This window comes from Diabrotica undecimpunctata, chromosome 11 (genome assembly GCF_040954645.1).
Source record: "Diabrotica undecimpunctata isolate CICGRU chromosome 11, icDiaUnde3, whole genome shotgun sequence".
Classification (NCBI taxonomy): Eukaryota; Metazoa; Arthropoda; class Insecta; order Coleoptera; family Chrysomelidae; genus Diabrotica; species Diabrotica undecimpunctata.
In genome coordinates, this window is record NC_092813.1 from 13,765,397 (window position 1) to 13,793,117 (window position 27,721).

The 27,721-nt window shown below is 33.4% G+C and overlaps 1 long non-coding RNA gene across 1 annotated transcript in view; it reads right to left on the reverse strand.

The window, feature by feature from the left end:
• LOC140452978 (uncharacterized) overlaps positions 1 to 27,267 on the reverse strand; it is a 48,765-nt gene extending 21,498 nt beyond the window's left edge. Inside the window, exons 1-2 of the long non-coding RNA XR_011952270.1 lie at positions 26,901 to 27,267; positions 22,533 to 22,765 (exon numbers count right to left, since the gene is read on the reverse strand). This is a non-coding gene — a long non-coding RNA (uncharacterized lncRNA). The remainder of the gene's footprint in view (positions 1 to 22,532; positions 22,766 to 26,900) is intronic.
• Positions 27,268 to 27,721: the final 454 nt, after the last annotated feature.

A 27,721-nucleotide genomic window follows, 5' to 3' on the forward strand; every position in this document is an offset into this window, starting at 1 on the left:
GAAGGTATTTCGTTTTTGAAAGGCAGCTTTACTACAAATCTGCCCTCGGAATTTCTATAAGTGGTATGAGTATACAGCTTCTCACAGAATGAGTCTTCCGGAGAATAAGATTTAACTTCTGGTACTTCCTCAATGGCCCAGAATTGTTTTAATGTCGCATCTAATTGCTCAGAATCATTAGCAGAAAATGACGTAAAAAAGGAATGAATATTTGTTATATTTGTAGGTGGAATATTTCCCATCAAAACATAACCGAAACTTGTTTCAAGAGCTGAAAGCTGATCATTACGGGTTTTAATAATTCCTCCTGTTAAGATGTAAGGAAAGATATTTGCTCCTAATAGAACATTAACTTTACCTGGAATATTTGCCATTTTATCAGCCAACCTTAAATGTTGAAGATACGGCAAGTTGTCTAAAGAAATTGGAACAGTTGGCATGTTTTGACAGATTTGAGGAAGAATTATTGCATCTATCTCGCAATGAAAGTTTATGTCATAAGACGAAGAAATGTTCAATTTTACGCCTGATTTGGCTGGGGTGCACATTCTATCAACACCTTGTATCGATAAAGCCGCATTGAATTTAGGGAGACTTAATTTGGCTGCACATTCTTTACTAATCAAGTTAGCTTGAGACGCACTGTCTAATAAGGCTCTAACTTTCAAGGCTTTACCAAAACTATCGAGAACATAGATTGTAGCTGTAGCTAGCAAGACATTATTTGTCAAAGTATTTGATAAGGCGGAAACAGAGGGCATAGGATCGTTAGATGAACTAGCAACCTCGTTGTGAGAAGAAGAAGAAGAATGATCATTCGCATTGAGATTATCAAAATGAAGAGCAGTATGATGTTTTTTATTACAATGTGTACATCTTTTGGATGAAAGGCATTTGATCGTAACATGAGTTTTAGACAAGCAGTTTATACAACATTTATTCTGTTTAACAAAGTCAAAACGTTTTTGAGGTGATTCAGCAAGAAATTGATTGCATTTAAATAAAGCATGATCCGAACCACAAAATAGACACTTATTTTTGATAGAACTGGTCAAAAATGTAGAAGTTGACGAGATGAATACCTTACGTTATTAGAAGTATCGGAATTAATAGATTTAACATTTTTGCTGACTTGTCTTTTATATGACTCCAATGAAGTGCAACGCTGCAATGCGAACTTATAAACTTCCTCATAGTAAGGTACATTTTTTGAAGCAAAGTGTAATTCGAAAGCTCTAACTGTTTCTACATCCAATTTGTCCATCAGTAAATTCATTAGAATAAAGTCCCATTGAGCGGGAGAAAAAGTAATTTTTCTAAAGAGGCTAAGTTTTCATTGAAAATATCTAATAATTTTCTAAGTGAAACAGGATCATCAGTTTTAACCACACTGGCATTTTGAATATTTTTCCATAATGCTCTAGATAAGTCTCGTTTACCTTCATAGCGATCAATTAAGGTGTTGTAAACAATTATATAATTAGAATCTTGCAGCTTAATGCTTTTAATTAAATTGTAAGGTACTCCCTTAAGTGATTGCAGAAGATAACTAAACTTTTCTATATTAGAAAGATCAGAATTATTATGTACAAGAGCATTATATAAATCTATAAATGTGGGGAAATCTGTAATCTCACCCGCAAATATACTTAAATTTAGTTTAGGAAGATTCACGTTAGTTTTTGATCTAATATGTGGATCAGCGGACACATTTTGAGTTCCACTAGAAGTATTGTTTAATAAAGAATTATGTTTAAAATAAAGAGAAGCTATTTTATTAATACTATTGGCAAATTCAAACCTAATTATTTCTTCCGTATCCAAATTTGCGTCTTCCTCGACAGCAATTAAATTAATTAATTCAGTATGCTGGTTATTGAAACTATTATTGATCGCTTCGTAATCTTTTGCAGCAAAGAGAAACCCTGGAATTAATGAAGCATCAACCAACACTTCATCTGCCAGCTTTTCCATTTGTTTAATCATACAAATGTCAACGTTTCTCAATGCACGCAAACGAACAATTCTATTTGAATTTCTGGAAGACATTATTGTATATATAGAAAAAGAAATTTATGTAACACAAAGAACCTTTAAAGAATGATCTCAATAAATTCAGTATGCACTCGTATATGTAATATATGTAATACTTTTAAAGTTATGAAACTAAATAAGTATCAGTAAGAATAAATATTTATTATATATGAGTATGTATAATCTAGCAAACAAAAAAACACTCCAAGTATTATTTAAACAAAATCCAAAATATATTTATTTAATTGTAACTAGAAATATACGCATAAAATATTTTTAAAACCAGTGTTCAATTAATATTGCGTTTTTTTAATTTCCTAAGTTATATAAAATAAATATATAATCATATAAACCCCTTGTATTTAAAGAATTCTAAATTGTAGATTGTAACAGAAATTGAACGTGTTTTTGGAAAGTTTCAACGGCTGTACTTCGATTTAACAATAGATCAGGTAGAGACCTTGCTTGGGATTATCGCATCCGTTGCCAGATGTGTACCGCTAGTGGAATTTTTTCAATGATTTTAAACGAATTTTGAGAGAAGCTATGCAGTATATTTTTAAAATTTTATATAATTTGATCACGTTTTTAATTGAATAAATTACTTTAAACTAATTTTAATGCGGATCTGAAGGACCAAATGAATGTGTTAAGTTCTATAAGAGAAGCACTCACTCATAATTGTTTATTTAGGTGCTGGCTTAATTTTAATATGAAAATAAGTTATATGTAAATTTATCAATTAATATAAATACTATGTGTGTATACAATCAAATTACGGTACCTGTGATGTTGATGTATACTTCTTCTTCTTCCTCAGTGCACTGGGCTGGTTCGGGAACAGAAATCTTCTCAAAAGGGTCGCGTGGTCAAGGTTACACAAAATACTGGAGTGTTTAATGCGCCGATTTATACAGGACTATATCTAAACTCAGATTGAAAATGCGTGTCGTCCCGTAGCTTGCTCCCTTAAGACTAGGGGGGGACTGTACAGGTTCGTATTAATTTACGATGACAAGACATACACACACGTTAAGTAAAGAATTAAAATATAAAAATAAAATAATAAAAATTATTAATAAAAACTGAGAATATATGTGGAGGAACTTAACATCTTCCTTTATTAGTTCGGTATCAAATTTTTTCTCATAATATTCTTTCCATAGCTAACGTAGCTATTTAAAATTGACATTTTATCCTTTACATATTCTCCTTTTTTATGTATTGACGCGATGATCGTGTTCTATCAGTCTTTAGGGATTGTTAGTTTTTTCCATTTTTTTTATATATTTTCCATAGCTAGTTTATTTCTTGTTCTCCCTTTTATTTTACCATTTCTGGTTCAATTTCATCATTTCCACCTACCTTGCCTATTTTTATATTTGATAGTCCTTCCATTACTTTTTCTCTACTTATTTGCTCTAGCTCTATATTTTCTTTGCCTTCATTTATTACATTGTCTTCCTTTATTAGCTCGGTATCAAATTTTTTCTCATAATATTCTTTCCATATCTAACATAGCTATTTAAAATTGACATTTTATCCTTTAGAATCAGAGAAATATATTTGATAACAGAAAATCTATTTAATTGCTTCTATCGCAAAGATGATTTCTTGGAGATTGACAAAGAATAATATTAAGATTTGTTTCAGTATACAGAGGAATACTGAAAGACTGAAGAGGAATATAAGCAGTGTTGTTGATCTATTCTGCGTCGCCTCGGTCCGTGGATCCTCTACCAAACAACTGAATTTGACCAGGAATTTCTGCAATTATGTGTAGTGGATCATCTTTTGATACTATGGTAAGTTTTTGTGCATTAGGTTGGTTTAAAGTAGTACATAATATGGTCTAATACAATGTCTTAACTCCAGTCAGCGGTGTTCATATTGGTGAAATCAGCTATATTTAATTCTTTAAGTAGGGGAATTTTGATTTTATCTAAATATTTGGTCTTTTTTCATTGATGTAAGCGCTTAAAGTATTTTTTATAAATATGTTGGGGGTTAAATAAGTTTGAAGTTTTGGGTGGAATGATTGTATCAGATTCCCTTGTATCGGTGAGAATTTTTGGTCGACTTTTAGGTAATAAGTATAAAAAATGGGTGTCTTAAATGGATTTTAATATTAATCAGTTGGTGTGGAGATTGTTCTTGTAATGAGCTGTTGCGAAAATTTTCTTCTTAGGCAAACTCTTGGGTATTGTCAATTTCATCATAGTATTCTGTCTCTTGGGGATTATAGTATTGTGTTTCGTGATAATTTTCAAGGGGTTAAGGGCAGTTCTCTGATTCAACGTTGTTGTGCTTCTGTTCGTATTGTTTTTTAGTGTTTTTTGTGATGTTTAAGGTTGATTTGAGTTTTGGTACTTATTGGTCGGGTTTTTGTAGTGTTTTGTTGGAGGAGATACAAGTATTAAGTTGAACTTATTCTTCCTATTGTTGGTTGTAGTAGAATTTTTATTAAAATTTGCGTTCGAAATTTGAGAAATTTGTCGGTTAAAATGTTTTTATGGTATTCTGTCTTTAACTTTTTGATTTTTAAGTAAGTTCATATTAAACTTGACGTCTATGGTTATCGTAAGCTATACATTTTTATAAGACTTTGTCTAGTGTATAGTGTATCTAGTTGAGTGAGAAAGATATTCGCAGTAAGGATTGTTTACATCTGTACAAAATGTTTTCAGTGCTAAATTTTTAAAATATGGTGATTTGAACAATCAAAACAATCAGCCAAGGGATCTATCTAGAAAAATACGACACATAACAAGAGACATTAAAGCCAGAGCTTGGGACGTTGAAGACCACACAGGAACTCTAAGAACCAACAGAGAAAATATAGCAGAGAAATTATATTGCCGGGATCTATATAAAGATGATGAATTCCAGGAAGTTGTTTACCAAATTCCTGAAGAAATCGAAGAAGAACCTAACGTACTCGAGAATGAAATAATACTGGCGATCAGTAAACTTAAGAACGACAAAGCACCAGGTCCAGATATGATTTCAGTAGAAATGCTTAAAGCTACAGAAGAAACCGGAACAAAATCTACAATAACGACAAATCATAAAAAATGCAGCTTCCATAAATGCGATAACTATAGAACCATCTCTCTTATCTCACATGCCTGCCAAATAATGCTATATATAATCAATGAGAGACTAAAAACGTTCCTATAACGAGAAATACCCCAAGAGCAAACTGGATTTATCAAATTTACTCGAGAACATCTTCTGAACATAAGACAAATAATAGAAAAATCTATGGAATTTAATATCCCACTATACATTTGTTTTATACAAGATAAAAAAACAACTAGAAAACTACAGTGGTATAAACTTCTTAAATACTACGCTAAAACTTTCAACTAAAATTTTACAAGTGCTAATAAATTAATTAGAGGATAAGTTTATCAGATGAACAACAGGGTTTTCGTAGTTAAAAATCGTGTACGGATTTAATATTCGTTATAAAGCAAATTAATACGAAATCACTAGAGTATAATAGACCAGCATTTCTGTATCTGATTGACCTAAAGAAAGCGTTTGACAGAGTAAGACTCAAAGATGTAATCCATCTTCTGTATAATGAAGTTCCCCTAAATATTATAAAAACTATCGAAAACATCTACCAAAACAACAAAATGAAAATCAGAATAGATGAACAACTTACAGAGCCTATAGAAATAGTTAGCGGAATAAGACAAGGGGATTCATTGAGTCCTACGCTCTTCAATTTGATCATGTATGAAATCATCAAAAGTGTTAACTAAGGAAGAGGATACAGAATGGGAAAAAAAATAAATAAAAATACTCTGTTACGCAGACGACGCAATATTAATAGCCCAAGATGAAGAAACTCTGCAAAGACTGGTCCACAGATTTAACATAAGAGCAAAATAATTTAATATGACAATCTCATCTCAGAAAACTAAAACAATAGTAGTCAGCAAAGAATCAACTAGATGTAAAATAGAAATTGGTGGCATCAGTGTTGAACAAGTAATGGAAATAAAATACCTGAAAATTACACTTTATAGCTATGGAGACCTGGACAAGGAAGTGAGAGATCAAGTACAAAAAGAAAATTGGCTGGCAGAATGCCTTAATAATACTATATGGCGAAACAGACATATTAACACTGAGTGAAGTCAAGAATTTATAAAGCCAGTGTAAGATCAATAATGACATATGCTTTAGAAACACGACCCGACACAGCCACAGCGCAAAGGCTACTGGAAACTGCAGAGATGAGAGTACTAAGAAGAATTACAGGAAATACGCTGAGAAAGCGAAAGAGAAGTAAAGGCATTAGAAGACAATGTAACATACAGTGTATAAATGAATGGACACAAAATAGAAAAAAGAATGGAATAACCACATAAGCAGAATGAAGGAGGCCCGTGTCGTCAAAATAGCAAGAGATAAGTTACCAATCGGCAGAAGAAGTATTGAACGACTGCGCAAAAGATGGAGTGACATCCTTCTATAGAGGTATTATTCCACCAATAAACAAGCAGAAAAGGAGGAGGAAGAAGAAGACATTTGTTTTATAGACTAGCGCAAAGTATTGTACAGAGTCAAATTTGAACTGTACGAACACACTACTGGGACAGTTAAAGTGCTTGACACACTCTCAAACGAGTTCTTGGTCTCCATTCTGTGAACTTGGTGCTCACCTTTAATCATTACAGTCTGTAGCCATTCTCCTCTAGACCGACTACCAAGAAGATTTTTTGCGTACTCATCTACATAATTCTTCCATCGCATTCTTGGTCTTCCATTCGGTCTCTTCCCCTGATTCTTACATTCAACAGTTTTTATTGGAAGTCTGTTTTCTTCCTTCATACGTTTTACATCCTTAGCTTAATATCGGTCGGATTATGGTCTTGTACATTTGTATTTTAGTCCTTCGATGTACGTCACGTGATTTAAATATCTGGGTCATAGCAAAGTATGCCATATTGGCTAACGATGATTTTTCTGCTAAGCTTTGCGTCGTCAATGTTGTCCTCTGTGATGTTTACTCTTAGGGTCGTGTTGCTCTCTACGATTGACTTTGTGCTAGGATTTAAGCCTTTATATGTTTACTGATATGCCTATTTATTTAGCAAGTAACTAAAGTTTCGTATACATATTTTTTACTGTTGCCATCTCCATATGCTACCAGTTGAACTGATTTATTGATAAGTGTGTTATTTCTACCTTCTGCCGTTTTTCTAACTACATATTCCAGTACTAAATAAAACGCTGTTGGTGCCAGCCCATCACCCCATTTTATTCCTTGTGTTATTTGAAATGGATATACCATCTCACGTTGTATCTGTACCTGAGCCACTGTCTCCGTCATCGTCATTCGGATGAGCCTAACAAGTTTGGACGGTATTTCAAATTCAATTAATATTTTGTATAAATGTGCCCTGTTTATTGAGTCATATGCATGTTTATCGACGAAAATATATATATGAAGCAACTTTGCTTAAAAGTTACTTGGAACAATGGCTTTTATCATTATCATCACTGTACTACAGCTCTTCTTTGTTCATTCTCAAGATTTCTGCTTTATTCTGCTTTGTTTCTTGCTTGCATTTTCCAATATGCAACAACGATCTTCTTAGCATTCTGTGTTACCTTGTCTATTCACCTTAGCTTTGGTTTGCTTCGTCTTCTTATTCCCACCGGCTGTGCAGGTGCCTAATGCTAATCTACATGCCCTACCTACTGCAGACGGTTAAGCTTTTTATTTCTCCTAATCTGTTATTATTGGAGTTAACCGATGTCCATAGATATAAGCACTCATTGACCGCTTAGAAGTTTTAGTTATTGACTCTCTCGAGTTTTGTGTTAGATAGAATGGATTTGGTTTTATTTTGATTTATATGTAATCCCATTCGTTCTGTTGCTGCTACTAGTTCTATTAGTATTTTTGTGTTTCTCAGTCTGGTTCTTGTTATAATGTCCACGTCGTCAGCATATGCTAGAATTTGAACTGATCTATTAAAATATAGTCCCCCTGCTATCTACATTAGTTTCTGGTACGACTTTTTCTAAGGCTATTTTAAACATCTGACACGCCAGCACGTATCCTTGTCTAAACTTTCAATATATTTCGTCAACTTTATCTAATGGGGTTGACGAGTCGTTCTGAATATTTACTGCTGATAGAAATTCCGTACAAGGCTTTAATTTCTCATGCAAGAAGTTTAAAAATATCTTTTATGGTGGGTCCAGGAGAATTATTCCACGGTAATTATTACATTTTAGTTGGTTCTCATTTTTATGTAAAGAGCATATTAAGCTTAAGCTACAATAATTTTAAGGCATTTGCTTCCCAGACCAAATTGTATAAACTACTTTTTGCACCAATTTGACGATTTGCTCTCCACCGTGTTTAAATATCTGCTTGGAAAATGGCTTTACTAGTTTTTATTTCTTTAAGTGTGCTATACTTAACATTTTGTTATGTCTGGTTCTAATTCGTATTTCTTATCTTTTTTGTTCGCTTCTCCTCTTTGATCATCAACGAACTCTCCTATATACTTTCTCCGTACTTTAAGTTTGCCACATACACACACGCGCGCGCGTACAACCCATCCCCTAGAAACATATGTTTTCCATTGAACAGTGCGACCACTTCTCCGTATCGTATGACTTACGAATGGGGAGGCTTGTACTGATCGTTACTTTGGATGTCCTGGGTAAAGGAGAGTCCTTTGATTTTCTTGGTTGTGGTTAGGCCACCTAACTTTAGGGGTAGCTCAAAAACAGCTTTTCTTCCTATGAAATTACTGAATTTAATTGTGTATCATTACTTTGGCAACGTGGTAGCGATTAGATAAATACGTTTGTTGTTTCGGATGTAATTAACCTGATTTATCGAAAGTTACAACGAGAAATAAACAATCAAAATTAGTTAGAGTGCAAAACAAAGTTAAAAACTAATCAGCAGTATAAAAAGTGGACTTCTAAAAGGTGAGTCAGTGAAATAATTATAAGCAATTAACCAAAATACACCGAAGAGGTTAACTGATAAGCACGATAAAAAGCAAAACATTCACTGAAGTCTTCATTAACTTTTATGCGACGTTGCCACTGTGAGCAAAATATCCCAGGCGACAATATTTTAGCTGGTTGTAATAAATAAACGGTAGACACTGTTTTCTCTGGACCGTTGAGGTGGAAGATAGAGCTTGGCGCCGAATAATGAAAAAGTTTTTGAAGAAAGGAAAAGATTGGGAGAGCGCTAGCTCAGTAACGGACGACGGACTAAAAAGAAAAATGAGGGAGGATGACATCAAAGATGAAGAAAGAGGAGAGCATACGAAGAATAGAAAGCTCTCAACAAACTCACCACGGAATAAGCATGAATCAAAACTAGATACCATAATTGAAATGATGAACAAGTTGGCAAAAGATGTCACAGAGATAAAGAACGACCAAAAGAGCAGTAAAGAAGCAATAGAACAGCTCATCGAAGATAATAAAAAGTTAAAGAAGAAAAACAAAGACCTAAAACAAGAAAACAAAGAAATCAAAGAGGAATTGAAAGAAATCAAGGAGAATATGGAATTTATGGAAAAACAAAGGAGGAAAAACAATGTAGTGTTGAATTAATAGATACTTATGATCAAAGAGTAATAAAAGAGGCGATGCTGAATATATTCAAAACATATATGGGAATTGAGGTCAAAATCAAAGATGCATACAAGTTGGGAACAAAAATCTGTCTGATCGAACTAGAAGATCAGGAAGAAAAAATCAAAGTCATGAAGAACAACTACAAGCTAAAAAACCACAAGGAAGAAAAAATATATATCAACAACGACACCACAATGAAAGAAAGAGAAATACAATAAACTATAAGAATGATTGCACGAGAAGAGACAGATAAAGGCAACGACGTAGATAAAGGCAACGACGTAAAGATTGGCATAAATAAATTGTGGGTAAATAAGGAAGAATGGAAATGGAATATTAAAGAAAATAAGATAGACTTACCAAAAAACTAATAAAAAACGGCAATGGAAAAACGACGACGAAACAGACAATGAACAAGGACATGAGTAGTAGTAAAGCACTATACAAAGACCAGTATGGAAACTTAAAAAAGAAGGAAGATGAGAAACGCTTACAAATACACAAAGCAACTGCAATCAATGAGACTAAAAGTGTGAAAACAACGGCAACTCAAAAAACCAGAATACCTGAAATATGGACAATAGTAACATGGAACGTAAGAGCGTAAGAACGTAGGAACGTCTCAACGGCAAGGAGGCTGAACTTGTAGAAGAATTTAATAAGGCTAAAATAGACATACTAGGAATCACAGAGACCAAAAGAAAAGGTAACATTACACAGTTTCTGGAAAATGGCCATTTTTTAAAACTCAGTGGGACACCCTCGTCAGAAAGATCACGTGAAGGAGTTGGTTGTCTCATCAATAGAAACTTGACTAGTAGCATTAAATATTGGGAATGTATTACCGAAAGGATCCTAAAAATTAGAATGACAACCGAAGAGAAGAAACCAGTCAACATCTTTGTTATATATGGACCAAACGGACATTTTTTGGGAAAAGGCGACGGAGATCATAGATAGCAGAGAAAGTAACATAATAATAATTGGCGATCTCAATGGTAGAGTAGGCGTAAAAGACCAAGAATCCTCGGATGTACTAGGACAACACGGAGAACAAGTAAGAAACAATAATGGTCAACGAATTATAGACTTTTGTAGAGAGAATGACCTGATAATTATGAATTCGTTTTTTCAACACAAAGATGTGCACAAATATACCAGAGAAGTCAAGAGTAGAGGGGAAAAGTCCATTATTGACTATGTATTGGTAAACAGACCCTTAAGACAATGTATTAAAGAAGTCAGAGTCAGAAGGGGAGCAGAAATATATAGCGACCATTATCTGGTAGTATCCTGAACTAATATCGGTATGGAACAAAAACGCACGCAGAAGGTACCAAGAAAAAGAGACATAACCCCAAGAAACCTCACCAACGCAGTTATTAGGTCATACCAGTTAGCAGATAACAAAATAGCACAGAAATACAAAAGCTATGTGAATAATAGTCTACAAAAGCACTTAAAGCAGAACTATGGCTTAGAAGAAACTTGGCAAAAACTTAAAGAATCCCTCCTAGATGGGGGCAAACAAAACTGCGGAATAGCTAAAATCAATAAAAACAGACAATGTACGAACTGGTGGAGTAATGAAATAAAAGAAGAAGTCAAATCCAAGAAGTTAGCGTGGAAGAAATATCTAGGGAACCAGAATGCAGAAAGCTATCAAAAATATAAGCAACAGAGGGCAAAAGTAAAAGACATGGTGATTAAAGCAAAAAAGAAGAGCTGGGAGGATTTTGGGAATAAGCTGGAGAAGGACTACCACACTAACCAAAAACTATTTTACAAAACTCTGAGAAGCCTAAGAACATAGAACAGACAACAAACACCAAAACAAATTAAAAACAAAGATGGCCACATCCTCTGCGAGAACGAAAATATTATGAACAGGAATATTTCGAAGACCTTTTGACTCAAAAAGACTATAATATTGAAATAGACAACACTGAAGAAAAGTCATATGAGAACCCAAACCAAAACGAAATAACAATAGAAGAAATAAGAGAAATAATACTTAGGCTCAAAAGAGGAAAAGCAGCTGGCTATGATAAGATAACTGCGGAAATGCTAAAAAATATGGGAGAAAATGGAAATGAAATGCTTAGAAAAGTTTGCAATAAAGCATGTAATGAGAACAAGATCCCAAAAGACTGGAAAGTGGGCGTTATTCTACCCATTTTCAAAAAAGGTGACAGATGAGAATGCAGCAACTACAGAGGTATAACTCTCCTGAATATCCCTTCCAAAGTTTACGAACGACTACTGAAGAAAAGACTATTACAAGAAGTAGACCATAAGCTGGAGCAGTCATAGAGCGGTTTCAGGAAGGGAAGAAGCATCCATGACCATGTTTTTACACTCAAGCATCTAATACAAAATGCACGAAATACAAGCACGGAACTATACCAAGCCTTCATAGACATCGAAAAAGCATTTGATAGAACCCCGCGAACCGAAATAGACAAAAGCCTAAGAAACAGAGAAGTAGACAGCAAACTCAGAAAAGCTATTATGAGCCTATACAAGAACACAAGAAACAGAGTAAGAACAGATAATATGGAATCAGAAGAGATTAAAGTCAATGATGGCTTACGACAAGGAGGTGTACTAGGCTCCATCCTGTTGAATATTGTACTAGATGATGTAATGAAGGAAACTAGAGAAGAAACATCGAGAATATTTGTTGGGCATAGAAACCTGGAAATGATACAGATAGCGGAGTGCACATTTGCAGATGACCTCGTCGTATTTGGAAGAAACAAGGACGCACTTAAGAGAAACCTCCAGATTTGGAGAGATAAACTTGAAAAACGTAACCTGAGAATTAATGAAAGTAAAACCAAGGTCATGGTATATGAGAAAACAGACCAACATACAAACATTAAAATCAATAACTATACTTTAGAACAAGTCGAAACCTTCAAATACCTAGGACGGCAACTAGAGAGTAGGGGTACACAAGAAGCAGAGATAAACAATCGAATAGCAAACGCTTCCCGGATATACCACGCAATTAAGAGCACATTCCTATCGAAAAAAGCAGTATCCAAAAAAGCAAAGATAGCTATCTACAACACAGTTTTTGTACCTATTTTAACATTTGGATGTGAAAGCTGGACGCTCACCACCAGACTAAAAAATAAACTGCAAAGTATTTCAATAAAGTATCTAAGAAGAGTACTAGGGACTAGAATGGACAGGATACGGAACGATGAAATAAGAGAACGCCTTAAAGTCCAATCAATAGAGAAGAAAATCGAAGAAGCCCAACTAAGATGGTACGGCCACATTGTAAGGATGGATAAAAAAAGCCAAGTGAAAAAAGTGTGGGAAGCGAGAAGAACCTTGAAAAGACCGAGGGGCAGACCCATGAAGACCTGGGATGATGAAATTGCCGCCTTCCTAGACAGGAGAGGAGTCACCAAGAAGCAAGCGAAGAAATTCTCAAGCAACAAGAAGAAATGGAGGGAGTTTGTATTTGAAACCTATAAAGAGACTTTACACCCAACACCTTAGGGTAGAAGGGTTATTGATTATATATATAAATATATATATATATATATATATATATATATATATATATATATATATATATATATATATATATATATATATATTCCAACGTGGAAATAAAAATTAATGAAACCTCGCTAGAAGTAGTAGATGAATACATATACCTGGGACAGCTCATACATAAATCGGGATCACTACTTCCGGAAATCAACAGACGAATAAAACAAGCGTGGTCAGCATTCGGACGAAATTCCATAGTCTTCAAGTCCAAAATGCCACTATACCTCAAGAAGAGAGTATTTGATCAATGCATATTACCCGTCTTGACATATGGATGTGAAACTTGGATATTAAAGAGAGAAATAACGTCGAAACTCCAAGTAACTCAAAGAGCAATGGAAAGATGTATGCTAGGGATAACAAAGAGGGATCGTAAAAGAATTGAATGGATACGGAGGCAAACCCAGGTGACTGATGTAATCCAAAGAATAAAATCACTGATATGGCAAGAAGAACAGATAACAGATGGACCACTAGAACAACTATGTGGTACCCCAGGAACGCTAAGAGACCAAAGAGGCGCCCAAATCTCAGATGGGATTATGATATTAGAAAATTAACAGGAACAACGTGGTCTCGAATAGCACAAGATGGAAAGAAAAATATGGGCGCAAATGAGCGCAAATTATTAGAACAACGTATAACTAAGACATCGTCGAATATAGATTAACATTGAAATAAGGGAGGCTGCACCGTAATTGGAAACGGTTGATAAAGCTGCACATGATGATGATGATGATATATATATATATATATATATATATATATATATATATACTATATATCATTACTTTGGGACTTGTATCCATAAAAAATGTGTGTTTCGAACAGAGAGCTACCAACCTACGTTGGTGTCTTCGTGTCTAAAATATATGGGTGTGCAATTGTTCAAATTGACAAAATAAATTTTGTTCTCTTCGCCGGCTGAGAACCCGAAAGGTCTGGCCACCGAGCCCATGTTTTGTGAAAAGTCATCAACACTCACTTGATTTTTAATTCAATGAATAAAGTAGACAAAAGGTTGTTAGTTAAGGTGAAGATAAAATAATACTAGGAAGAAAAGAGTAATGACTTTTTTTTTGTGTAAATGGTTAGTAATAAAAATATACATAACTAAATGAAGGAAAAAAAAAATAAAATAATTACGAGTGGTTAAAGGTTATTTTTTTTGGAGAGCAGTCTCTTTTGTTTTTTCTTTTGTATTGTTGTTTTTTTGAGCCTTCTTGGTAGCTTGTGGCTATCTCTTTCATTTCAGGTCTTCTGAGTCCTCCCTATATGCAGCAAGCTGTTGTTTGGGCCGTCTATGTATCGACCTCACTTTTGGATCATAATCTGTCAACTTTCTTAAAGTTCGGCTCGGATGGTTCCTGAGGTTGTTAAAGATGTCGTGTGTCCATGAATTCATCATTGTTAGGACTTTTGGCAGATTCAGTGTTTCGCTAACTATGAAGTTTTGTGCGGTCTGAATTTTCTTCCGATTTGTCACGTATGCCGCTCAGGCATATGTAAGAGTTGGCAAGATTATAGAATTTGCCAATCTGTAGTGCAATCTAGTAATTATGAGAGTTGACTCCTAAGAAGCTTAGCCTTGTGCACCGTTTGATTAACGTCCTATGAATGTTAGCTTTTGTCCAACGTAATGCCAATGTATTTTCATTATTCGCCAATTCAATTGGTGTATTGAACAGGGTTAGTACTCTCTTAGCGTACTCTTTTCTTTTTTTGTACTTGACGGCCTGTATTTTATCCGGGTTGACCGCTATTTTCCACTTAATACACAAGGATTGCATACGCTTGATTGCCGTTTGTAAGTATCTCGTTGCTGGGTCAGGATTGCTCCTACTAGCTGCTATTGGAGTGTCGTCAGCATATAGGCTCAGGATTGATCTGCATATAGTTGGGGTGCTCGCTGTGAAAATTGTGTACAAGTATGGCGACAACACCGCTCCGTGTGCTACTCTGAAATCCATGGTTCCGACTTCTAATAGGGTTGGCTTTATCTGAACTCAGCTTGTCTTTCATTTTGTCTTCTACGTCTATCTCCGTTTTAACGGCCAATACGCTGTGATTATCTTTCTTTGTTTTCTAGTAAGTCTATATTTCTATAAATGTTTGTATATTAAAGCTATCATGTTGATTTTGTAAGATTTTTATTTCACTACAATTTTTTTCTAGCTAGTTCGTTTTGTTTGGTTTTCTTTAGTTTTGTATATTCTTCTTTTATTCTCAAGTTTAGAAAGTTTCTGAGTATTCCAGTTTTTATTTCTCGTTTTTTCGTTATTTCTGCGCTGTATTTTATATAGTTAGGTTAGTGTTTCCGTAAGTTTTGACCATGTTTCGTTGATGCTTTCCTTATTAAATCTTTCTTACGTAATTTGTATTGCGTTGAGTTTTTCATTGATTTCTTCTCTTAGCTTTTCTGTAATTTCCAATTCCCATAATCAACCAATATCGACGGTGTTCTCTGCAGTTGTTTTCGTGGTTCTCTTTAATTTTATTTTAAATTGTTCTACCAAGGAAGAACATAATTGGATATTACATCAGCTCTAGGATATGTTTTAATTGATGTGATGTTGTTTCTCTATCTGTCATTTATCATCAAATAGTCTATTTCATTTTTAGCTACATGTTCTTTGTTATCTTGTGATTTCTATTTACATCGACGTCTATTAGGCAATGAATATTATATTTCTATTATAAATATCATTAGCATCGTTTAAATTAAATTAATTGATTTAATTTAAAATTAGCATCGATTTCATGAATAACATCATATCATAACTAACCTGAACATTTCCGGGTTCTTTTGTTATCTACAATGAACAAAAAGTATTTTTTTAAAAAAATTCAAATGGTAAAAGTCCCTTATGATAACACGGAAAAGAAATTCATTACCTCACGCTACGTAATTAAAATAATTTATGGTCTGGGAATGTAAACAAACCTTAGTTTTGTACACAAATTTATTGATTTTAAGCAAAATGCATAGTAAGCTGTTCTCTAAAATCATACGACTTATATCACTGTATACAGGATGTTTCTAAAACAATTATAAAGTAAAAACGGTATTTTACAGAACGGGTATATCAATTATTTATAAAGTTCATTCATTTACCAAATTCCCATCATTAAACATAAACACGTGTTGATATTCGCCATCTCATTCGTCAAGAGGCTAATAAATATAATTTCTTACCTCAAGCGAGACAGATTCTCATGTTACAGATCCCAACTTGCCAGCATTTTAAATTCAAATTGTATCGTGTTGATTTTTAAGTTAATATATTGTGTTATATTTATGTTATAGTTATTGTTAAGTTATTTACTGGTCGTCTTATTTTTTGGGTTTAGTTTAATTGTGATATAATGATTAAATTTCAAGAAATTCTTACACTAACAGTTTCAAAAGTAAATATTTTTAAAAATCATATGATACATAGGTCGTACATCAGTACGACCCTGTTTGGCTTACACGTGGTTCTATTGTCGATTGGAAATTTGTAAAATGAATAGGGTATAACGTAGGGCTGGGAAAAACCTACCGGTTTTAACCGAAAACCGGTTTTTTTACTTCGCAATAACCGGTTTTATCGGTTGGTTTTTTGTCCCGGTTATAACCGGTTTTTTATTTTTAAAGTAAAAACCGGTTATTAGGTTTTTACGGTAATTAGGATTAGGTTAGGTATTGTTTGGGATCCCTATCATAATTATTATTCTCAAGTAATTATTCCAAACAAAACCATAATTTAAATTTTATTTTATTTTATAAATACAGAAGCAAACTGAAAGTGCAAACTTGTAACCTATTGGATTAAAAAAACCGAAAACCGGTTTTTGGAAAAACCGGTTTTTTTGGCCGGTTATAACCGCCAGGTTAAACCGTAATAAAAAAAACCGGTATAACCGAAAACCGGTGTTTTGTCAAAAACCGCCATCCCTAGTATAACGTGTCTTCATCATTTTTTCTTTGAGAACAATTTCTAAATTGGAATGAATCAAAAACAAAACTTAATTTAGTTACAATCATTGTGTTTTATTCCCAAAATACAGTCCCTTTCTTCTTCTAAAATCAACAAATTAAGTGTACACTGTAAGATAGTGCCGCCGAAAAAATTTTAATTTAAGGCCATGTAATCGGAACCCAATTTGTGAATTTTCTACTCTGCTTCATATGTTTTTTATTTAGCTCCATTTATTTTAACAATCTGTTAGGAAGATCTTCCTTAAGCTCTTCCTTAATTTCTGCATTTGTTCTGCTTCTATATTCATTTTGCTCTGTTCTGATTGGTCCTAGTATGGTTCTCATAATCTTTCTCTCTGCTGTTCTTAAGTCTTCTTCATCTTTTTTAACCATCGTCATTGTTTCTCTTGCATATAATAATATTGGCCTAATTATGGTGTTATAAATACTCATCTTCCTTTTTTTAGTCGGTGTTTTGCTTTTAAGTAATCTTTTGTTTGCAAAATAAGCTTTATTCGCTGCTATTTTTTCTTTTATTTCGGATTTCCTTTCTCCGGATTTACTTATTGTAACTACTAGGTATTTGAAGTATTCTACTTCTTCAAACTCAGAACTTCCTATTTTGATTTTTTCTTTCATTGGTTTTTTCCCTAATCTTCATATTTTTGTCTTTTCTTGATTTAATCTTAGCCCCATTACCTCCCCTGTCTCTCTTATTTCTTCTAGCATTTCTTTCATTATTTTTCTGTTCTTTACAATAATAGCAATATCGTCGGCATATGCAATTATTTGACCACCTCTTGTTCTGAGATTTCCTTTATTTATATTTCGTAGTACATATTCTAGTGCTAGATTAAATAGAGTTGTTGATAAGGCGTCTCCTTGTTTCATCCCTTTATTTATACTGAATTTCTCTGTCTTTCCTCTTTGTGTCTTTATGCTTATTTTTGTAGTTCTCATTGTCATTTCTATTAATTTTTTGAGTTTATGTGGAATTTTTAATTTTTTAAGTGCTATCATTAATCAGTTCCTTTTAATTGAATCAAATGCCTGTTTGGAGTCTATGAGTAACATTTCCAATTCTAATTTATACTCGTTTGCTTTTTCCATTATTTGTTTTATTGTATTTATTGCATCTATTGTAGATTTTTCTTCTGTGAATCCACATTCGTACTTTCCTACTGTCTTCTTTGTGATCTTTGATAACCTCTTTTTTATTATTGATGTCAATATTTTATATGTTGTATTTATTAACGTTATTCTTCTATAATTTTTACAGATTTGTTGGTGTCCCTTTTTATGTACTGTTATGATCTGCCCCACCTCCCAGTCCCCTGGCATTTTCTCTTCTTTCCATATATTTTTCAATAGTGCCAGTATTTTTCCTCTAGTTCCCTTCCTCCGTATTTTATTAGTTTCATATTAGTTCCATCTTTACCAGTGGCTTTTCCATTTTTGCTTCTCCGGATTACTTCATCCAATTCCTCTAATGTTGGTTCTTTTGAAATTTCGATGTCTACTTCATCTACTTCATCTGCTTCTTCGTGCACCGTTTTCTCCTCGTTATGCATTTCTTCTTCTGTTGTTTCCCCCGTCAAGAGCTCTCTGTAGTAATCTCTCCGTACTTGCTTGTATTCTTGGTCCTCTATTATCACTATTCCCTCTCTATTTTTTATTCCGTTTGTTTTGCCCTTGTATTTTTTGTTTTTTTATTTAATCTTTTTGTAAAAACTTTTCGTATTTCTGTTTGTTCTTTTCTACTCTATTTCCTGCATTTTTTTGTCTACCCATCTTATTTTATTTTGCCTTATCACTTTCTTAGCATTTCTTCTTAATTTTTAAAATTCTTCTCTGTCTTCCTCTTTATCTATTCTTAGCCATTTATTTCTGGCTTGCACTTTTTTTCCTGTTATTTCTCTACATTCTTTATTATACCATCCGTTGTTTGTTTTAGCCTGACTTTTACCTATCTGCATATTTGCACCTTCTTCTATTGATTTTTTGATCGTCTCCCCTTCTGTGTTTATATCTTCTGCTTTATATTTCTCTTTTATTTGAACTGTTACTGCCTCTTCATATTTTTTTCTTACTTCTTCATTACTCATTTTATTGACATTCAACTTTTTATGTTGGTTTTTTTGTTTTTTTTTTTTTTCAATTTTAACTTTTTGTCTTATAGTGGCTGTGACCATGTAGTGGTCTGAATCTGCACACGCACCTCTGAACGTTCTTATATCTTTTATTGACGATTGTTTTCATTTACTAATCATTATGTGATCAATTTGACTATATGTTTTCCGATCTGGTGACCTCCATGTTACTTATGTATTTTAGGGTGTTCAAATTTTGTTGAGCTTATTAACAAATTTGTTCTTCTTGATAGGTCACATAGTCTTTGCCCATTGTCATTCGTGTTTTCGTGTATTGTATGCTTTCCTGCAATTTGTTGTAAAAAGTTCTCTTTTCCAATTGGGGCATTGTGGTCTCCTAGTACAAATATGACATCTTCTTTGGGTATTTTTTATCTCCTCTTCGACCCTATCATAAAAGATTTCGTCTGCATTGCTTGTTTCTGTGGGGGCGTATAAATTCAAGGCTGATATATTAAATGGTTTGCTGTTGACTCTAACATAGGCCATCCTTTCGCATATTGGCTTAAAATTTATAATTTTCTCTCTTAGATGCCTTAGTATCATGAATCCCACGCCTTTTTGTCATTGCTTCTTTCCTACTGATTATAACATTGTAAAGTCTTGTTTATCAATCTGTCCCTGTCCCTCCCAGCGTAATTCTTGCAGTGCTGTAATATTTATTATATACTTTTTGAGTTCTTTTCCTATTTCTAGCATTTTTCCTGGAGGTAGCATATCTTATGTTCCATGTGCTTATTTTCCACTCTTTATTTTTTTTGTTCTGTTGTCTTCGTCTTTTATTTTTGTTTTCTTGTCTATCTTTCTTTATTTCACTTTTGTTGTACTCGAGTTTATATGCAGTTATTTCCTGTTTCTTTGCCTCGTCCGTTAACGAATAATGCATCCTCTCATCCCTTGCTAGTTTTTTGAACCACCTCCATGATGGTCCTCCAGCTGTTTGGTGTTTCTATTCCATCTCCTTTCTAGACCATCTATTATAAGTTTGTTGGCTTTTAATTGGACACGTTGACCTTTCTTTATTTCATCTTTTGCTATTCTTCGTATTTCCTTCTGTATTTGCAATTCCTCTGTCGTTAGATCATTGTGTATATATATTTTTTCTTTTTTCACTTCTTTAAGTTTACTTTTGTTTTCCATAATTTTTGTTTTTTCTTCTTTGTTTGGCAGTCTGACTAAACATGTTTTATCTCCTAGTTTCACTGCTTCTTCTATATTTACGGTAATATTTAGCTCTTTTGTCATAAAATCTATTACTTCTTTTAGTATTCTCCTATCTCCATTATATATTGTCATTCCCTGTATTATCACATTATTTTCTTGTATTATTCTATCAAGCCTTTCACTTCTGGACTGGACTTGTTTGTACTTTTTTACTGGGACCAAATAACAGTTCCTCTTCTTCTTTATTTCTTTTCCGATTGTCATCTAATGTATTATCACCTGAATCCATATTTCTACTGCTACTAGTCGCGATAGAGCCAACCCCCCCCCCCCATCAAAGCTCAACGCATCAAAGGAAGATGGTTCCCTTAAGCAGTAACTTGTAGTAATTTATCTTCGCGTTTTCTTCCTGGGTAAATTATTTTCAATTAAAATAATTGTCAGTTACTTTGGAACGGTTCGATGTAGCAACGCCCACCTCTAGCTTTTAAAACTAATATATTAGCGGTAATTACCTGGGCCGGTTTTGTTTTTAGTTTTTTGCGTTAGGAGTAAATAAAATTTCCACACAATAACCAAAAATTGAAGAATTAGGTAAAGAAAATCCAAAAAGATAGATTTTAATGCACTATTCGAGCAGGATTCGTCCACACATAAACTAGATTCTGTTAAATCCAGCAAGCTCTCTTCAGGCTTTCTATATTCTGCTGAAACATCGTAGTTTTCAATTTTCGCGTTTTTTTCAACTTTTAATAACATTACAGTAGGCATTTACTTTAACATCACTAACTGCAGCAATGAGTTTCTGTGTACAGTTATGTGAGAAAAAACATTGGGCATAGCGTTCTTCAGGCTTTCTCCATACTGTTTGGCAACCATCATATGTAAATATCTTGTAAATGAAGGCTCGTCTGTAAATAACCTTTTTCTTCAATTGCTACCCTGAAAATCTCTCAGTCTTTTAGTCAAAACTGTTGCAGTTACTGTCCGCTCTCGAAACACTTCGAAAACACAGACGAAAGTCTGAGAAACTCATCTTCCACGGCGTTTATTGCCCTTGGTATTTCCTGTTTAGATTTTCTTGAGAAAGTTCTAGTTTCTTGAAATCTTTGTAAAGCACCGGATATTGCATCTTTATGCAGAGTAACATACTTGCGCTACTTAATACGGCCTCATTGTAAATTGGTCTTTAGTTTTAAAACATTTTTCTTTATTGCAAAAATATTACATTAAAGAGAAAATGGATAAAGGGAAATATATATATATATATATATATATATATATATATATATATATATATATATATATATATATATATATATATGTGTGTTTATCAAAATCTAAGTTCGCTTGCCCTGTTAGTCGCTTAATATCAAATATATAGGCAATCAAATATATATAGAAATGTAGTCATAAGTTCCCCTACTATTAAGAATCAGCAGATTCCGATGTCCGATGTTATAAAAAGGAAGAAATCAATATTGTAATTATTATGTTTCAATAGTCAAGTTTAAATCATTAAATGTAGTAGTTTGTAGTATTTCTCAAAATTGTAAAGATTTCGAAATAAAGATTTTCTTTTGGGAAACTTAACGTTGAAGAAACATTTCTGGCGCTGCGAACACGATATTTCATACAGAAACTTGGTCGTTTCCTGGTCTAAATTAGTTTGATGAAATTCTAAAGAACCTGGTAGAAGAGAAAAATGTATTCGAAATAAAACACGATCATCCTTGCGTAAGTTTTTCCTTTCTTTACCATTGTTTATGAGCATTTATTATTTTTATTGAATTTTAAACATTTACATTGAATTTATTACTTATTGTTTATTAAATTTATATTATTTAAAACATTTTTACTTCAACGAATTTTTATGTATATTTGCATTAATATTTTTACATGTTTGCATATATATTTTATGAGTACATTGAATGATACTTCCCAAAATAGTATCGAAAATTTAAGTTTACTATTCGATAATTTGAATTTAAAAATAAAAAAAATCTACAAACCTCTAAATCCCAGCCTGCATCTAAATTACATTCCAAAATGCCGATGACCAATAGCGATATCGCTAGCCTTTGCTCAACTCTGCCCGAAATCTCTTCTGGAGACAACTTCTCCACATTTATTAAAGCAGTAGATAATTTAATAGTTTTCTTAGGCACCCAAGATTTAAATCCGTCCGTAAATCCGTAAGAGTTTATCTTAAACTCCCATATCGTATCTCGAAGTAAAGGAGAACCTAGAAATTTCCTAAATTATTCTAATAAAACCAATTGCACAGAGATTCGTCCAGCCTTATTAACCAAATACGGAGAGACGTTCCGAAGACATATTAGTAACACAATTATCCACCACCGTCCAAAAACATAGTGAATCCTACGACAATTATCATCAAAGAATAACTACAAATCTGAATGACTTACTCCAACACACCACCCTAAACGACAATCCCGCGACAGTAAATTTTAAAACTCCATACTTTAAAAACATTGCCTTTAAGACCTTCTGTACTGGAATCAATGAGCCTTATTGGGAATACTTATCGCATCTTGAACTAAATTCCCTAGAGGAAGCCCTTCAAAAGTGTATTGTATACGATAATCACAAAAATCAGCAACGATATATGAACTTTCTGAAGAGCCAACAAAACAAAAAGCCCCCAATAAAAAATAAACCCCATTAATCTTCGAATAATCAAAGATCCACAAACTTTCAACCCACACACTCAAATTTCCAACCCACACACTCAAACTTCCAACCCACGCATTCAAATTATGTGGGACCCTAGACTCACAACACACCTTTCCACAACACAGAGCCCAACTTTAACTTCACTCCACAACAGAACTACAATTTTCTTCAGAGACAAAATTTCGGTTCTTACAAACAAAATATATCCTTCCAATGAAACAATGTCCCGAAAAATGCCCAACAAAGATTAAACAAATACAAAGCTCCTCGACCCCAACCAAATTTTGAGACTCCAATGAGCGGTGTTCAAACTACGACAACCAGAAACCATCAGCCTATGACAATCACAACTAATAGAAGCCACAATTTTAATATAGACTCGAATGACATCCAATAATTTCGAAAATTATGAATCCGAACAAGAGCCCGAATTGCATGATGAAAATCATCAGGATTTTCAAGCCATCCCGTTACACGATCATCCACCCCCTGTATAAACCTACATAATATTGAAAGTTCCCCTGGGTTGCCTGCTTCGTCACACCCAAAACACATCTACGCGTTTTGATTGACACAGGCGGTTTGCATGTAATTATAAACCCGCGAGCTCTCAAACTATTTCATAAAAAACATATTTATCGAAAACCTTTTTCGCTAACATCAATGAAAATTACTTCCAAGCATGAATTAAATATTAAGACGCCACTATTTATGGAATATGGAATTCCACATACATTCGACGTAAAAATCGCCGATTTCAGCCAATATTTTGATATTCTCCTAGGAAATTACGACTTAAAAAGATTCCATGCCACTATTAATTATGCGACTTATACATTAACCTTTGAGAATCCTCATGTCAGTATTCCATTTCAAACACTATATCAGAAATTTCCCGTAAACATTCCTAATGGCGACGTTATTTTCCCTGAATGACAATTTCAAGGTTTTAAAATTCCCCATTCTATTCACGTTGCAAAATGGTTTTATAGAGACTATCGAATTACCGAGGCCTATGAAATTTAATAAGAGAATTGAAGTTGAGAACTTCTGTAATTATGAAATAGCAAACATTGCCTCAGGTTTCAATGAAAATTCGATACGCACTTCTCAATTAAATAATGAAGAAATTAGACCCTTTATTCATAAGTTTTGCTTCGTCTACATGGACGATGTCATTATTTTTTCTAAGTCACTGCAAAAACGCTTCAAAGTTCATATTGCAACTATTTTTGGCACTTTCAGAAAAAATAATTTAAAAATTCAGTTAGACAAATCAGAGGTTTTCACGAAAGAACTTTAGATAACGTAGTGACAACCAAAGGAATCAAACCTAACCCAGCAAAAATCGAAGCTATACAAAAATACCCTCTACCAAAAACAGTAAAAGAAATTAAATCATTTCTTGGTTTAATCGGTTACTACCGAAGATTTATACCAAATTTTGCAAAAATAACGTCCCCATTTTCGAGGTGTACTCGAAAAGGAGCAACTATTGACCCTACTTATCCAAATTATTTAGAATGTTTTGCAAAATGCAAACAATTTTTTAACTGATTCCCCAGATTTACAATACCCAGACTTCGAAAAACTTTTTGTACTGACTACAGATGCCTCTTATATAGCTATAGGATCAGTATTATCTCAAAATAACCACCCTATTGCCTACTATTCTCGAACTTTTAATTCCGCAGAACAAAACTACTCCACCATCGAAAAAGAAATTTTAGCCATACTAGATTCTTGTAAATACTTCCGTATGTATATATACAATCAAAAATTCTCTGTAGAAACAGATCCAACTTCTAGACTAGCCATATGGAGACTTAAACTAGAAGAATGTGGTTTTGAAGTAGAATATAAAAAAAAAATAAATAAATATAAGGTTGAGTGCTCGAATAAATGAACTTTGATCAGATAAAAGGCATATATCGAGCACAGTTTAATTTAATCTTGCCCAAGTACTTTCGATCCCTAGATCATCTTCAGGGGCATTTCGTCAATTGCGGCCTATCCGACAAGAACAAAATGTCATAAACATATAAATGTACATCACACTACACTACAAAAGGACAAACAAACACTTTAAAATTATTTAAGAAAGGCTACATTACGTGCAGAAGCCGGAGACAGAATGTGAAGATGATCTAGGGATCGAAAGTACTTGGGCAAGATTAAATTAAACTGTGCTCGATATATGCCTTTTATCTGATTAAAGTTTAAATATAAAAAAGGCAAAGAGAATCAAGTCGCTGATGCTCTTAGCCGAGTCCAAATAAATGCCCTAAGCTATGGTTCAGAATGTGCTGAACGACCAGACAATTTCGACATTGACGATTTCCTCGCCGACTTTGTTAACTTACAAAACAGTACTAATACACAACATATATCAGTTGAGAACCCTATCACAGGAATAGAGATTTCACCTGAACCAAATTAATTTATCCTCAAACCAAATTATTTTCAAACCAGAGTCAAATAATTTTGAAATAAAATACAAAAGAATTTTTAACAAACACCGTTACACTATCACTTTAACAAAAAATTGGAAAACAGTAGTAGCAAATACCTTCCAAAATATCCTTAGACCAAACCAAAAATTTGTAATAACAATCTCTCACGAATTTAGACCTTTTATCGGTAACTATTTTAAAGAAAAAATAAATTCCACAGTCAAAGCAATATTTTGCAATATACTACTTCAGGACATAGAAGAAGAAAACCCACAAATATAATGCATAAAGAAATATTACGTAGAAAACCACAACGGAATGATTGAAACTTACAAATATTTAAAACAAAAATTTTATTGGCCCTCAATGCAGACAACTATTTCTAATTTTATCAAAAAATGCGAAATTTGCCTAAAAAATAAATACGAACAACGTCCTTACAAACTTCCCCAATTAGGCCCATTGTAGGTCAAAAACCTTTTGATATTAAATATCGATCTATTCCACTGCAATAAAAACCTGTATCTCACAATAATAGATTCTTTTTCCAAATACGGTCAATGCTGTAAGCTTACCGACAAAACTTCCATTTCCATTCTAAATAAATTTAGACACTACTTTTTGCACCACAATTATCCATCAAAGATTGTATGCGACAGCGGCACCGAATTCAATTCCGCAGTCATTAAAGAATTCCTAAATATTCACAAAATCGAAATACATTTTACAACAGTAAACATTTTTTCTTCAAACTCTCTAGTAGAGCGCTTTCATTCAACTCTTATTGAAAAACTTAGGCCCTTACTTCCCAAAATCCAAATGATTCGTTAGATGACATTCTAACACTTGCCATTCTCATTTAAAACCAATTAATCCACAGTTCCACAGATTATTCCCCTTTCTCAATTCTGTATGGACGCTATGCAGAAGAAATACATTTCGACTTTGATCTTTCAATATACGAAACATGTATTTAAAGACATGAAGAAGAACTCCAACCCTTTATTGCAGAACTATATAATAAACAAAAGCAAAAAATACAATAACTTTTAGATAGATAAAACGAAAACGCCGAAGATATTCCGGAAATAGACCTTACAAAATCCCAATATGTTTCTAAGAAAAAACATGTCTAAATTACAAGCCCCTTTCTCCACTATTCATCCAGAAAAACAAGACAAAACAAAAATTATCGGTAAAACAGATAAACAAAATTTAACAAGCACTCACCTTAAATATGTAAAACGAATACGAAAACATGTGGACAAACCTACTCAAGACCCAAATTTTTCACAGGACAATCCTCGCCCTGGTCCATCCACTCAGTATTCAGGAGAATAACGGTTACTATGCTGAAGAGATAGGCAATCAAGAGAAATCTCCCACTACCACAGACACTCTTCACATTCTACTAGACAAGCTATCCGACACTATTGACGCTAGTCCGACAAGCTATTTCAGAGATCACTTCAAAAATGCACCTCTCTCGCTACTGTACTCCCAATACACTCACATACAAGAACAAACAAAAGATCTACACAAGATTACGCGAAAACAGAAACGCGGACTTTTTAATTTTCTAGGTACAGCCATCAAATACGTGACTGGAAATCCAGACGACTCTGACTTAACTTATTAAAATCACACATAATCTCTTTAGAAAATAAACAAAATGAAATTATTAAAAAATTTAATAACCAAATATTTTATTGAAACTCTTTTAACACGAGATTCGATAAACTTTTAGAAAAACTAAATTCTGATAATTCAATTCTCATATCTGCACTTAATAAATTATCAGCTGATTTCGACAGCTATATAATTCTACACAATGAGATAATAAATCTCCAAAATATAAACGAATTTCTAATGAAACTTATTAAAACCATTACCTTATCTGAACTTAATATCTCTAATATAGAATTATTCACTTTAAAGGAAATAATAGACCTTAAACAAATCCTTCTCAAAATTTATCCCAGAAATTCAATCCCCAATAGTAGGGAACACCCTTATGAACTTAATTCACTTATGAGTCAACAAAAACTTTA